Genomic DNA, 12,680 nt, shown 5'->3' on the forward strand with positions numbered 1-12,680 from the left:
TACTTGACCATCCTTTCAGTTTTACATGTGTAAAACTATTTCACTTCTATTTATTAGTCAAATATATACATACACATACACATCTTCTAGTTTATCAGACTAAATAGGTAACAAGTCCATAATGACAAAAAAGACCAAACACCCACAGACCTCAGCACTATAATGCAAGACAATTTGAAAAATACTGTTCTAGACAACTATAAGATTTTATATGATCATCTGTAAGGTCTTAGAATACATATTCTTCCTGACTGTTTTGTATGTACATGAAAATTCATTACACTTCAATAATCGTCTTAATGTGCCTTTGTAATCCTGAATATCAGGGTTTTTTTGGTTCAGTGTAGTTTCAATTTTTTAGGGGGAAATTATCGTGTTTATTGTATTTCTCCAAGGAACATGCACATAATATAATTTGCATTTTAAAATTCCTGTAATTAATTATCTTTTAGAGGTATGTTTAAATTTAAATGATGTCTTGCAAGATGATATAAGAATTCATTTATGCATAGAATTTTTTAAAATGTTAAATATATTTAGGCAAAACATCTGCATCTAGAACAAGCAATAAAGTGAATACCACACAGAAGGATAACAATATGTAAAGTTAAAGGACTTCTAATGTCAAACAGGTTTATCACCTTTAATGGGTACAGATGCAGGCTACTTAACTCTTCTCATATTTAAAAGCAGACTATTTTGAACCTAAAATATAAATTTGAAAGAACTTTGAACTACAGAAGACCACAAAGTAATCATTGATATTACAACTTAAGATTGTAGGTCCCCATGTACTACTTTCTGTGTATTGTTACTTGGTTACACAGTATATCAAACTTTTTAGCACATAACCCACAGACACTGACACCACAGAATATATAAAACAGTAATCATCTAAGAAAGAAAAATTCAGGAAGTAATATCATTAGATGAAAACAAACTCTCACCCTTACAATTTGGAATGTTTCAGTCACTATGTAATAACTTTACCTATTGTTATGTTTCCTTTGTAATGTATGGAACACACATGAAAGGACATTCCTGCCTGTTCTCTTTTCCTTCTTTAAAAAGTAATAGAAAGAACAGTAGAACCTGAGCATATTTCTGTTTCGTACAGACCACCCAATGGAGCCTGCCACTGACTACAAACGTTTGACTAATACACTGTCAGAAGATAAAGACTGCTATGAAAAGAAAAAAATCTCAATCATACAGACCACACATAATATGAACCACGTTAAAATCTACCACAAGTCTAGCCGGGGCAAGCTTTTACACTTCTTCAACTTCCGTTGCTCTTCCAAAATAAAAACCTGGTCACTTCCATTTATCTTCCAAGTGCACCCGAGATGACTTGAGAAAGTCAATGCAACGGCTGCGGTAGCAGATCTTGTTGCAGTAGCTCTACCCTGGAATGCTCTACTGCGCGAGCCCGCACCTTTCCTCGCTCAGAGGAGACGTTTGGGATAAGCAGCGTGTGTGTCTACGCTTACTCACTGCATCCTTTCAGCAAGGACGGCGAGACCACGTTTGGGAAGAGCAGCACCACGCAAGCGGAGAGCATCGCCAGCAGGGAGAAGCGCAGAACTCGCCTCAGCTCGAGCTATAAAAACTCCGCTCCTTTGCTAGGCGCGTTCCCCTCCTCTCGTGGTCCCCTTGTCCATCCCCTCCTCGCAATGGGGTGTTGAGCAGGGAACCAAACAGCAGCTGCCACTAACCCGAGTCCCTCTGCGAGGAGGGGATGCTCGAGACGGGGGCAGGAGAGAGGCAGGGAGTCTGTCACACACTCCCACCAGCCCGGCTCAGAGCCACTTGCCGCCTTCAGGAGGGGGAAGGACACGGTCCCGATTTAAACAAGCTCCTGGCACCCTCCTCCTCCGCGCGCAGCGGCAGCGTCACCCCGCCACCGCCACACACCAGCCCGGCCCCTAGGACCGGCGCGGAGCGCAGCCTTCCACTTACCCCGGGCTGCCCAGCTCGCCCTGTCGCTTCTCCTCCTGCTCTCAGTATGATCCCAGCAGCGGCGCCGGGAAAGCACCACGCACCCAGCGCTTGTCCAAAAGCGGAGGGGGTGGGGAGAGAAGGGGGAGGGGAAAGCAGAAAAGAAGGGAAAAGTGTTACAAGTTCCTTCGCCTGCCCGCTGCTGCGCCCCGCCACGGCTTGGGGGTGGGGGCGGGAGGAGGGAGAGAAATGCACGGCGCACAGAGTTCACTTTCGCCTTCTCCCTGGGCTGCCTCCCCCCGGCCCCTCTGGCTCTCTGCTCCTCTGGCTAACAGGGCGCGTGGGGGACTTGCTTGCCGCTCCCAGGAGACAAGGAGGACGCTACACTAAGGTGCCCGGGACCGGCGGCGGCAGGACCCAATTGCGCACTAGCACGGGGAACCCCAAAGGGAGCCTGGGCACAGCAGCCCTGCCAGTCAGCCTCACGCGCCAGAGGAGCCTACCATGCGCCGCCCCAGCGCAGAGCGGGGGGAGGGGGCGAAATCCGCTTCCCAGCACAGGGCCACCGGCTCGCGCCTGACCATTTATAATCCCCGGCGCCTCCGCTCCAGCGCCCGCCGAGTGGACAGGGACTTCCTTCTGCTCCCTTTAGCGCAGCGATAGCCCCTTGGCTGCGTTTTCCTGCCAGCTGGGACTTGTTGGACTGAACCACCTTTGCCTTCTTCCCCGCTTCTCCCCGCCGCCGCCGCCTGCCTCGCTTAATGTAAAATACCGAGGCTCCCATGCTGCGTCCAATCAGTACATCTACTACTAGTGCAATGATTTAGGGGTCATCCATGAATAACACTTCACGCTGATGAATGGCTCTTTGCAGCTTTCTGCCATGATGAGGGTGTCTGCACGCTACTGATTGCAAACATTAATGAACTTACAGCCTCATTATATATTCTCAGACCAACGCGAGGAGAGGAGTTTTTATTGGGGGGGGGGGAGGCTGATTGATTGATTTTTCCATGGGGAGAAGGATAATTGTGATAAATAGCTGCATTTTTACCCGGGTGCATGCATCTCGTCAATGTAATCAAAACCTCTGGTTGTATTCTTAGAAAATACTTTTCTTGCAGTTTCAGAGGTTGGGCATATTAGGTCAGCTGAGTCACTTGAGAAGGAGGGAGCGAGCAAGAGACTGCCTAGGAAGATTGATGCGAAAGCTGAGGGGTATAATTAAGGCTTCACAAACCCAGTAGGCGAACCCCATTCAAAGTACCTCATAAGAGTGACCTGCGACTTTTATGAACAATCTCCTGTCGGAAGCGTACACCTTGTGATGAGCCTAAAGACTTTGTACCAATAACTAAAACACTGTCCTACATATTTTAGCTCTGCGATAGTACAACTGAAGTGTTTACGCTGTGGCCTTACTTGATGATTTTTCGACAGTATACTAGACTTTTAGAACAAGATAAATAAAGGCCAACACTGAGAGTGACCTGATGGTAATTTATGAGGCTTCTTTTTAAAGTAAAGTTTTCCTAGCCGCACGTACACAGGCACATAGAGACTCTTCTGCTTATTTTCTTCCTCCTCTTGTCACTCTCCTCTTCCTGCAATCTGCCTCTGCCCACAAAAAGTAGATAGTGACAATATTGGATTGTATAAAACGTTTCCACCAGTACCACAATCATTAATGCATTTTAACATTAATGTTCACATTAATATTCCTGAATATCCTTGACCTGTCCCTCCTCTAAAACAGAGAAATACCTATCGTCCTAGTTTTACGTCTTTCATTTTAAGTTTAAAGAAGTTTTACACGCCAAATATGAAAGTTCACAAATGTTCACGAAATTAGCAGGTTTTTAAAAGCTATCTGCCAAAGTATACTGATTTTCCAATCTGGGATATATTTATCACCTTTCCGACTCAATTATGGATACACCACTACGTCATCCGAAAAGTTTCTTAATCAATTCCCAAGATATGCAATTATTGGAAATACCATGTAATCGGGGAAACCCTATTACGTATATTGTTGACAAGCACGGTTAGCGTTACTTATGATCCACTCAACAATTCTTTATTTTCTATGGAATTTTACCCATTTGTTTCCTATTGCTGTTAATCTGGGAAGCAATACACCTGACCATCTAAACTGATTGAGGAATGATGGACGAGCAATGAGAACCACATCTATAAATCACAATATATACTGTATAAATAAAGATCATTCCGCACTATCAAGCTTTTTTACAGCTAGTATAATAGAAAACAAATGTCTTCGTGGGAAGCAACCAATTGCTATAGTGAAACACTGTGTTTATTTTATAATATGAATAACTTATTTTCTCTACAATAAATTTGAAATATTACTAATTGTTTCTAACCACCTCCGTATAGTTTACCTTACGTTTCTGAAGACGCTAAAAATAAACCATTGGGCAGAAATGTATACTTTCGTGGCTTCGGTAGTGCTACTTAAATGATGGGGATTTCGAGTAAAGAAGCAGGAAGCCTTAATAAGTCAAGAAACAGTTTGAAAGTTTTCTTTACACCACTCCTATATTTGCTCATTTTAAGACTTACAATAAAATGGAGCACACAGATAATAAAGATAGCTTTGTTATACGGTATTATCTTGCTTTACGATTCAAATCTATTTCACACATTTTTAAATCTTGCTTATTAGAAAAGCCATCAACATGTAAAATGTTAATTATATTACATTAATTGTATATTAAAATATTTAGCTAGATAAACATGAATATTCTTGATTTTATATCAGACATAATTGTGTAGTACAAAACAGCAATGGTCGTTAAATTTAAAACTTTTTCAGGGAGGGGTTTGGTATAGTTTTTCTTACTGACATATTCTTCTTATATAAAATGAAAAAAAATGGTTATGTTATAAAACTGTCAATATTCCAAATGCATTCTTGACGATGAAAAAGCATTTTCTCTAATTTAACCAAGGCTCACGATATACCAAGAAGAACTTTGTCACCTCTATACACAGTGAATTAAGATTCTCCTGTGTTACAGAGATTACAAACCTTCTTCCTTATTCAAAGCTCATAGCATGAACTACTTGTCAAATGCTTGTCTGCATTTCTGAAGTCCGTAGAACATTATTTTTAGAACTTTAACTTTACTGAAGTAGTATTATTAGGCTTACCAAAGTTTAATTACATTTCAGCCTTCAGAGTTTAAACTAATTTATAAAGTGTAAAGTCACATTTGTTTTAAATCTCTGTAGGCTAATATCTTTCCAAAGGCTGTCATTAAATGTGGATAAACTTGTTAAAAATCACAGTCTAGACTTAAAAATGTAAAAGAAGCAGCAACTTCACGATTTTAAGATGCTAATAAGCTTGTATTTGTAGTGCCAGAACAAAAGAATATGCATTCCTTATATGAATTACACAGAGAGACTTTTTAATGTGACTATCAGTAAATCTTGCTTCTTCTCGGAGTCTAGGTGTTATTGAAGGAAGAGAGCAGAATGTACTCTGAATCAAGACACTCTGGCTCCTGCACTAATTACCAATAAAACGAGAAGATGGGGTAAATTCAAGGCGTCGTTATGTACTTCTCAAACTTAAGTTCCTCCAATGTGTCTTTTTGGAGGTGTATGATATCACAGACTTTATGTACTAGATAATGGCATAATACTTGGAAACACTTGCAGTCGTTAAGTCTCTACCCCTTTCAACACATGCAAGTGTCTGAACAGAAAATATCGCAAAACTCCTTCGCTGTTTTAACACCACTGAAATACAGATTATACCGGAGGAGACTGTTTCTAACCACCAGTTTGCTTCTGGGGTAAGCATCAAAACGTGGTTTAGGACAGTTAGGTAAGAGATTGTCTATATGGGATCTGAATAGCTAGCGCAGTACATTACTCTGGATAGGGAAAAGAAAAAAAAAAAAAAAAAAAAAAAAGGTTGTTTCGGCTGCTCAGTCTTGGCTGACCAAAATGTGTCAGTCATTATTCCCATTTGTTCTTTCATGCAATTAGCTTCGTGGTTTTTATCCCTGTATAGGATCAGACAGGGACTGGCTTAACAGCTACTTAATATTTCCTTTCGAAAATATAACAGTCGTCTCATTTCTATTGCTTCCTCAAGTCTGCCTAGCTACTGTGCATGTTTTACACGCATGTGAAAGCATTCCTGTAGGTCATCCTGGTGTCAGATTTCACAAAGGCTCTCAGAAGATAACCTCTAGACTTCATAATTGAACTTTACTGTTATTACATCTGTCCCAGCAAATTGTGGAAATGAGTACTTGTGTGTGTCTGCCTGGCTTAATTGGATGTAGGTGTACATTGTGACTAACCCCAGACAGGCTTGCAGTTAGAAAGCTTTCAGCGTGTGAAAGTCTTAAAGCAAACTGTTCTGGGTGACGCAGGCATCAATTTAGACAAAAAACAAGCTTTGACTAAATCTAAGATTCAAAACTAAATCGTAATAAAAAGTGATAACTCATAACTAAATTACTAACCACATTATACCTCCTCGTTTGGGTAGAAGAAAACTTTTCTGAGAATCATATGAACTAGATAATACTTGAGTGAGTCCAAATGTTAGTAATTTGTCAATACTAAATAAAAAAGCACTGTGCATATATTAGTATGGAGACGGGGAGGGGTAAGCTAAAGGTTAAATCAGGAATACAGGAACATCTCAGATGTTTCTATTAGCATGTTTTACTGCCAGAAATAAGTCATGACATTTATTTTCCTCTGCTGTTAAATTGTGGTAAAATTATAAAACAAATATTTTAATCTGATCACCAACAAAGCCATAACATTAAAGGGCTGTCTGTGAGGGAAATATATCTTAATTTTCTTAATTAAAGCAAGCTACATACATTCATTTTGGACCACTGAATGTACTGATTATCATACAAATGGACCTTTAAATGCAGGTCATGCTTTTCTAATACATTTGTTTGTGACTATGCCACCACTATAGTGAGGTTGTCCTCTGCTGAAAATGTTATACGTTCACTGAACGTTACTGCTGCTCCTTTTTACTTTATTCTCAAAGAAGACCCTGAAGCAGTCTGCATATAACTTGGAATACAAAAAATGACTTTCACATACAGTTACTACTTCACTTCCAGATATTGATTGAGGTAATTTTATGGCTTCATAAACAACCACATAATCATGTCCTAATCATAATTAGTAGTCAACATAAAGAGCCTTTATTGTCTTCCTTGTGCATTAGTTGCCCAATTTCAGGGAGAAATTTCAGAGCATGTTGACTGATACAACAACCTTCCAGAACATGAGGTACTATTGGATAACTATCCACAATCTCTACTGACACGAATGTATAGTTTTTAGAGTCATAAGCAAATGTATAGCTCTCTTATAGAATTAGTCAGTTTCCCTATTTGAAATGTAACCAGCATTTATGATTATATTTCCCTGCAGAAGGATGATCTTCTGTTATAAATAAGACACAAAACTATAAAGTTTTTAAAGCTTCTTGTTGATGTTTCCCCTTCTTTGATTGGAATGTGTTTGGGGAAAAAAATCTAATGATAATTACAACAATCCCACCCATAACTGTTCAAATGCAGCAGAATTTCAATGGAAAGGTAATTTTAAAAAATGGAAGTAATTAATAAGAAAACCAAAGTTTTCTCAATAAAACATATCACTAATAAACTAAGTCTGAAAAACAAACCATTCTAACTAAATAGTCTGAAGGGACATGACAGTTGCTATTGCAATTAGAAACATTGGATGTTAATTGTTTTTTATATGTTGTGTCTAATCTGGAAATTTTAATAAAATATTATTGTTTTCTAAATTTCCTTGGACTGTTGTTACTAAAATACATAGTACTCAACATGACTGCTTTCATTTCTAGTAGACAAGAGTTCAACTAGAGTAGTGGCAACAATCTCTGTTTGTTCCTGTCTGCTCAGGAGAACTGTTTCTAATTGATCTGGCATGGAATTTAGTTGGAGATGTGTATGCTTGCAACCAAAACACAGTCTCTGTATGCTTTGTAAAGTGATCAACATATGGGCCTTATTTGAAATATTTGAGGTTTCCAACCATTAACTTCAGTTAAACTGAGCTGTAAATTCAGCTCAAGTAGATACAGCCTAACAACTGTATAATCATTTGTGTTTATTCTTAATCAATAAAGCTAGTGGCCAATTATATTTTGAAGCATAATATAAAGCTAAACATGATCTAGGAATATACACTGTAAAAAAAAAAAGAACAAGTTCTGTGTAGTCTACAGATATTTTCAACTAAAGATAATTTTAATTTTTGTAAAACAATGAAGTAAAGAGAAAATATATACAGAACTATTTCCACATGTAACAATTTTAAAAGCACTCTACTGTCATCATAGAGATTTAATTAAGGAAGTTCAGCTAAACTAAAAGCAATGTTGTCTGAAGTTCCTACTTATAGAGAAATTACAGAAAATAATTAATTTACTATCATTCATGTAGTGAAAGGATCAATTATCAATTTTAAACCCACAATTCTAAAGATTGATGACTGTTTCTAAATATTAAATGAATAGCTATACTCTGTTATAGTTAATAGCACTAAGTTATGAATGCTGATTGCCTTCTAGTGCAGTCTTAAATTGCCTTGAAAAAGATACAGTTTCTTTAATTAAAAAAGCTGCACTGAACTAATCCCTCTAGCTGCAAAAAGAAAAGTTTTAAGCAATCTCTTTCTGCTCTGGGAGAGAAAAGCAGACAATACCATAACAGATCAGAAACATAAGCTATAGTGTGCAGCCAGGAGCACAGCAGGGAACTGAATACTGCTCCGACTGTGTCATTTTTTAATCCCCCATCCCAGTTTTCCCCGTCTGACCTCATGCTGAGATGAAGTTATCACAGAAGACAGCTTTACTCTCACCAATGAATCCAACCCTGGATCTGTATTATCCTCAGCAGATCAAAACACCGCTTTCATCAAATAGCATTATCTGCATAAAAGGCATGCAATTGCCTGATAATTTCACCCAAACTATGCTATTCATTTAAAGGACAAGAAGAGAAATGTAATTCAATCCTCTTCTACCCTACCCCATGGAAAAAGCTAACTTATACTTCACTCATGGGAACTTTTCTTCTTTTAACACAAAATCCCAAAAGAGCACCATTAAAAGTCCCTCTAGTTTGTGATTAATTGTTGAAGCACCTCTGTGCAGCTTGAGTGACAAAAGTGTAAGTTATGCAGAAAACTGGCAATGAAAATTCACAAAGCTTGCTGTAGCCACAATACTGATTCCATTAGCCATGCTTCAATCAACCCTAATAATCAAATCATATATGGCATAATTTTAGAAGCCTAAAAATAAGCACCAGCTAAAGACATTTGCAGGTGAAAGTGGGTGGTATGGCCTTTCATGTAAATAGATATTTTAGTTCTTTTCACTTTTATATATCTTGGAAATGATGCATCATAAGATCATAAATTTAATTATAAATATATGTCATATATTACATACATGTATTAATAGTAAGAAGGAATGATAGTTTTTTCATCTTTTAGGAGTGGAAGCACATGACAGTATAATGCAAAGATTTTACTGGCATATGTTACAAATGGAATCAGTTAGATATGTTATTACAAAAGAATGGCAATACAACTGCTATGTATTCTTACACATATTCTACTGAAAAATGAAAGATTTTTTTGAAGTATTATTTTTCATATCCCTCTGGCTCTGAAGCATAGTTGGCTTAGTAGTATGTTTCTACCACTTCAGGCCTCTAAGGCATAGAAAAATGGTAACTAATGCATTTTAGAAACTTCTAAAAAAAAACCTAAATCATTTTTCCATACATATTTGTGTCATAGTATAAAGGTCCACTTTGTTGTGACGTACTGAGGCTAGAAATATGTTTCTTACTTTATGGCAATGAGGTCTCTGTTTTACAAATGTTGTTAATCTCAGAAATGTCCAAAGTTAGATGCAAATGCTTTATTGTGTGGGAGCGATAAGAATCTCCAATCCCTCCACAATGGTATGACACTCTTGTCATGAGACTGTGAACATTAAACCAGTCCTTCATTCTACACTGAATATTTCCTATCCTATTACCTCAAATCAATTAATTGCTTAAATGATATGTGGGGTAGTGTTTGGGTAGTGAATGAGAAAACTCTTTTTCTGGCTTGTCTTTGATTTTTTTAAAACTGGCAGTTCTTTGAAGTTGCTCAGAGGTTTGGAATGCTAGTAGTAGTCTCAGAGGAGGTAGATTAGTGGGCATAGTGCAGGTGAGGCACTGAAGGATGCATGATAAATTTATCACATGGATACAAACACTACATCGAAGTGCCAAGTTACACTCTCTGCGATATATAAAATCAGATTTTACAAAATTTCAATAGATCCCAAATACCTGTGTGTTTTCTCAGCCTGATGAAAGACAATATCACTTGCACACCAATTTATTTTGATAAATTGGTGTACACAAGCAAATAGAAATGAGCACCCTTTTTCTCTATTTATATGAAAAAGGGGTGTTCGTTTCTTAGAAAGACATTTCTGACTTTCTAAGGGAAAACTCTTTACCCTGTCTTAAACTGTGGGGTAATGTAAGTAAGCTCAATAGGAACTAAAACTCTGTTTCTAAACAGTATTTCATATTTCACTATAGATTGTGAGCTTATAATGGGTTTCTCTTATAATGGAAGATAGCTCCTTATTGAATGACATCATTTGTTTTTACAAGATATACTGATAGGGTAGGGCAATCAGACCAAGTTGCGAGTGTGTCAAGGAAATAGCATTACTAAGGGTTATTAAAATTCCCATGTGAGTGACCTATTATGTACATGTTAATATCCTAATGTGTGGTACTCAACATATTGTTAATGATTTAGGACCCCAAGCTTCCCTTCCATTTATGAAGTAGAGGTTAGCAGACCCACCTGGGGATGGGGGAAGATATAGAAGCAGGAGACTGCCAGTTCAGCAGGATGCTCCTCCTTCTCCCAGACTTCAAAGAGGCTCCCTCACTAGCACTTTATGGGGCTAGAGATCTGTGGCGTGTTTGGAACAGCTCTCAACAGAAGAAGAGGTGGAGTTGATGTTTAAGTCATTCTGCCCTTCTTTAAAAAGGGTTATAAGAGTGTATTCTGGTGCCGGTGTTACTGCTATATACAAGAGTATCTGCATTCTCCACTCTGAGGAGAGTTGGTTCAAGGCATGTTGCCAACGGCAGGGAAAGTAGCGTGGGCTAGAGAAGAGGTTCCCAATCTTTTTCTTTCTGTCCTCCCAACATGCTATAAAAAAACTCTACACCCAATTATGTCTCAACTGTTTTTCTGTATAAAAAAAATCCAGGGCTGGGGTTAATGAGTAGCAAGGAGAGCGGGGGCTCACACAACAGGAGGCACCATTAAGCTAAGTTGCACAGACTTTGGCCTCAGTTCTGGGTATTGAGGGCTCCGCAGGCCTGGACGCAGGAATTTCTGTGGGAGGATGAGAGTCGCAGGAGGGGTTAGTGGCTGCCCCATCCCCATGGCCCAGTCCCGCCCCCAGCCTCGCTGTGGCCTTACTGGCTGATGCTAATCAATTGTGGTTAACTGGCCAGAGGCAGGAGGCTACCAGGCAAGGAGTGGTTCAGTTCCTGCAGTGGATCCAGCTCGGTAGAGCAGCGCACCACAGGCAGGGGTGTTCCAGCTCTGCTAGAGTAGTCCCCCTGCCCATCCCCATTTAAGCGGTTAACTGGTTAAAAATTCCATTTAACTGGTTAACTGATTAAACGAGATTTTATGTACCTAATGCGTTGGGGGTGCCAAGGTTTCTACCTTTGAGTTGGGGAAACAGGTACGGTCAGCATTAATTTTCTTGCCAACAGTCCAACAAGTGTGACATAGTAGAGGTGAACCCTTATAGGACCCAGCTTGTATGGTGATATTTCTCCAGAATTTGAGAAAGTAGGGAATGATTCAGCAAAGCATGTTCTCTCTCTTGTTTTCTTCATCTCTACCACAGAAATGAGAAGAAATTATTTGTAATTTTCCACTCTACCACCAATGCTAATCTTGGAACCTCACTCATCGCTCTCCCACTTCCATCGTCCTGCATGAATAACCCTTCCAAAACCAGTCCACCAAGCCACCATTCTTTCTACATTCAAGTAATTTATTAAAATCAGCTTCTTCTACAACCACATATAGAGAGTTTAAAACTTAGCTTATATACATTTGAATAAAATGTGTATAGATTATCCAGTTTGTCCTATTTGCTCTGTAGATACCTTCTAGACTTTACATTCTTTTAGGCACGAACTGTCTTTGTTTTTCTGTGTTATACAGTACCTAGCACATTGTCACTATGAAATAATAACCCATGCACATTATTTAAATGGAATTTAAATATTACGTTTCAATATCATATTTCATTTAGTAGGAGAGTTATTTAAATAAATATCAAGCTGAGTTACAAGACTGAATTTTAGATGTGAACCGCACTGAACTTGAAGATCTTAAATCATTAAGGGCCACATACTGGTTAAATTTTTTAATGTAAAACTTCAACTGACATCAGTAGGAATAACATACATGAAAAAATGTGTAGCCTGACAAATTTTGCCTTCAAATACAAGTTTTAAACAAGTTATTTCAATTACTTCAGTGATCTGAGTTCATGAGTATGACTTTTGTATCATTCAAATCGATGCAGGTTATGTGGTGCCCATAGGGAGGGGCCACCAATGGCTTTAAAGGAA

At 38.6% G+C, this 12,680-nt stretch overlaps 1 protein-coding gene across 4 annotated transcripts in view; it reads right to left on the reverse strand.

Moving 5' to 3' along the window:
• Positions 1–12,680, reverse strand: part of TENM3 (teneurin transmembrane protein 3) — a 2,279,325-nt gene that overhangs the window by 631,528 nt on the left and 1,635,117 nt on the right. For 2 of the 4 annotated variants that reach the window (XM_075930249.2, XM_075930247.2), the window contains exon 1: positions 1,963–2,657. The exons of the other annotated variants lie outside the window; for them this stretch is intronic. The gene's annotated coding sequence lies outside the window, so the exon portion shown is untranslated. Of the gene's footprint in view, positions 1–1,962; positions 2,658–12,680 lie in introns of those variants that run through there. 4 annotated transcript variants of the gene reach the window in all.

Source organism: Pelodiscus sinensis, chromosome 4 (assembly GCF_052426305.1).
Source record: "Pelodiscus sinensis isolate ZL-2025 chromosome 4, ASM5242630v1, whole genome shotgun sequence".
Taxonomy (NCBI): Eukaryota; Metazoa; Chordata; order Testudines; family Trionychidae; genus Pelodiscus; species Pelodiscus sinensis.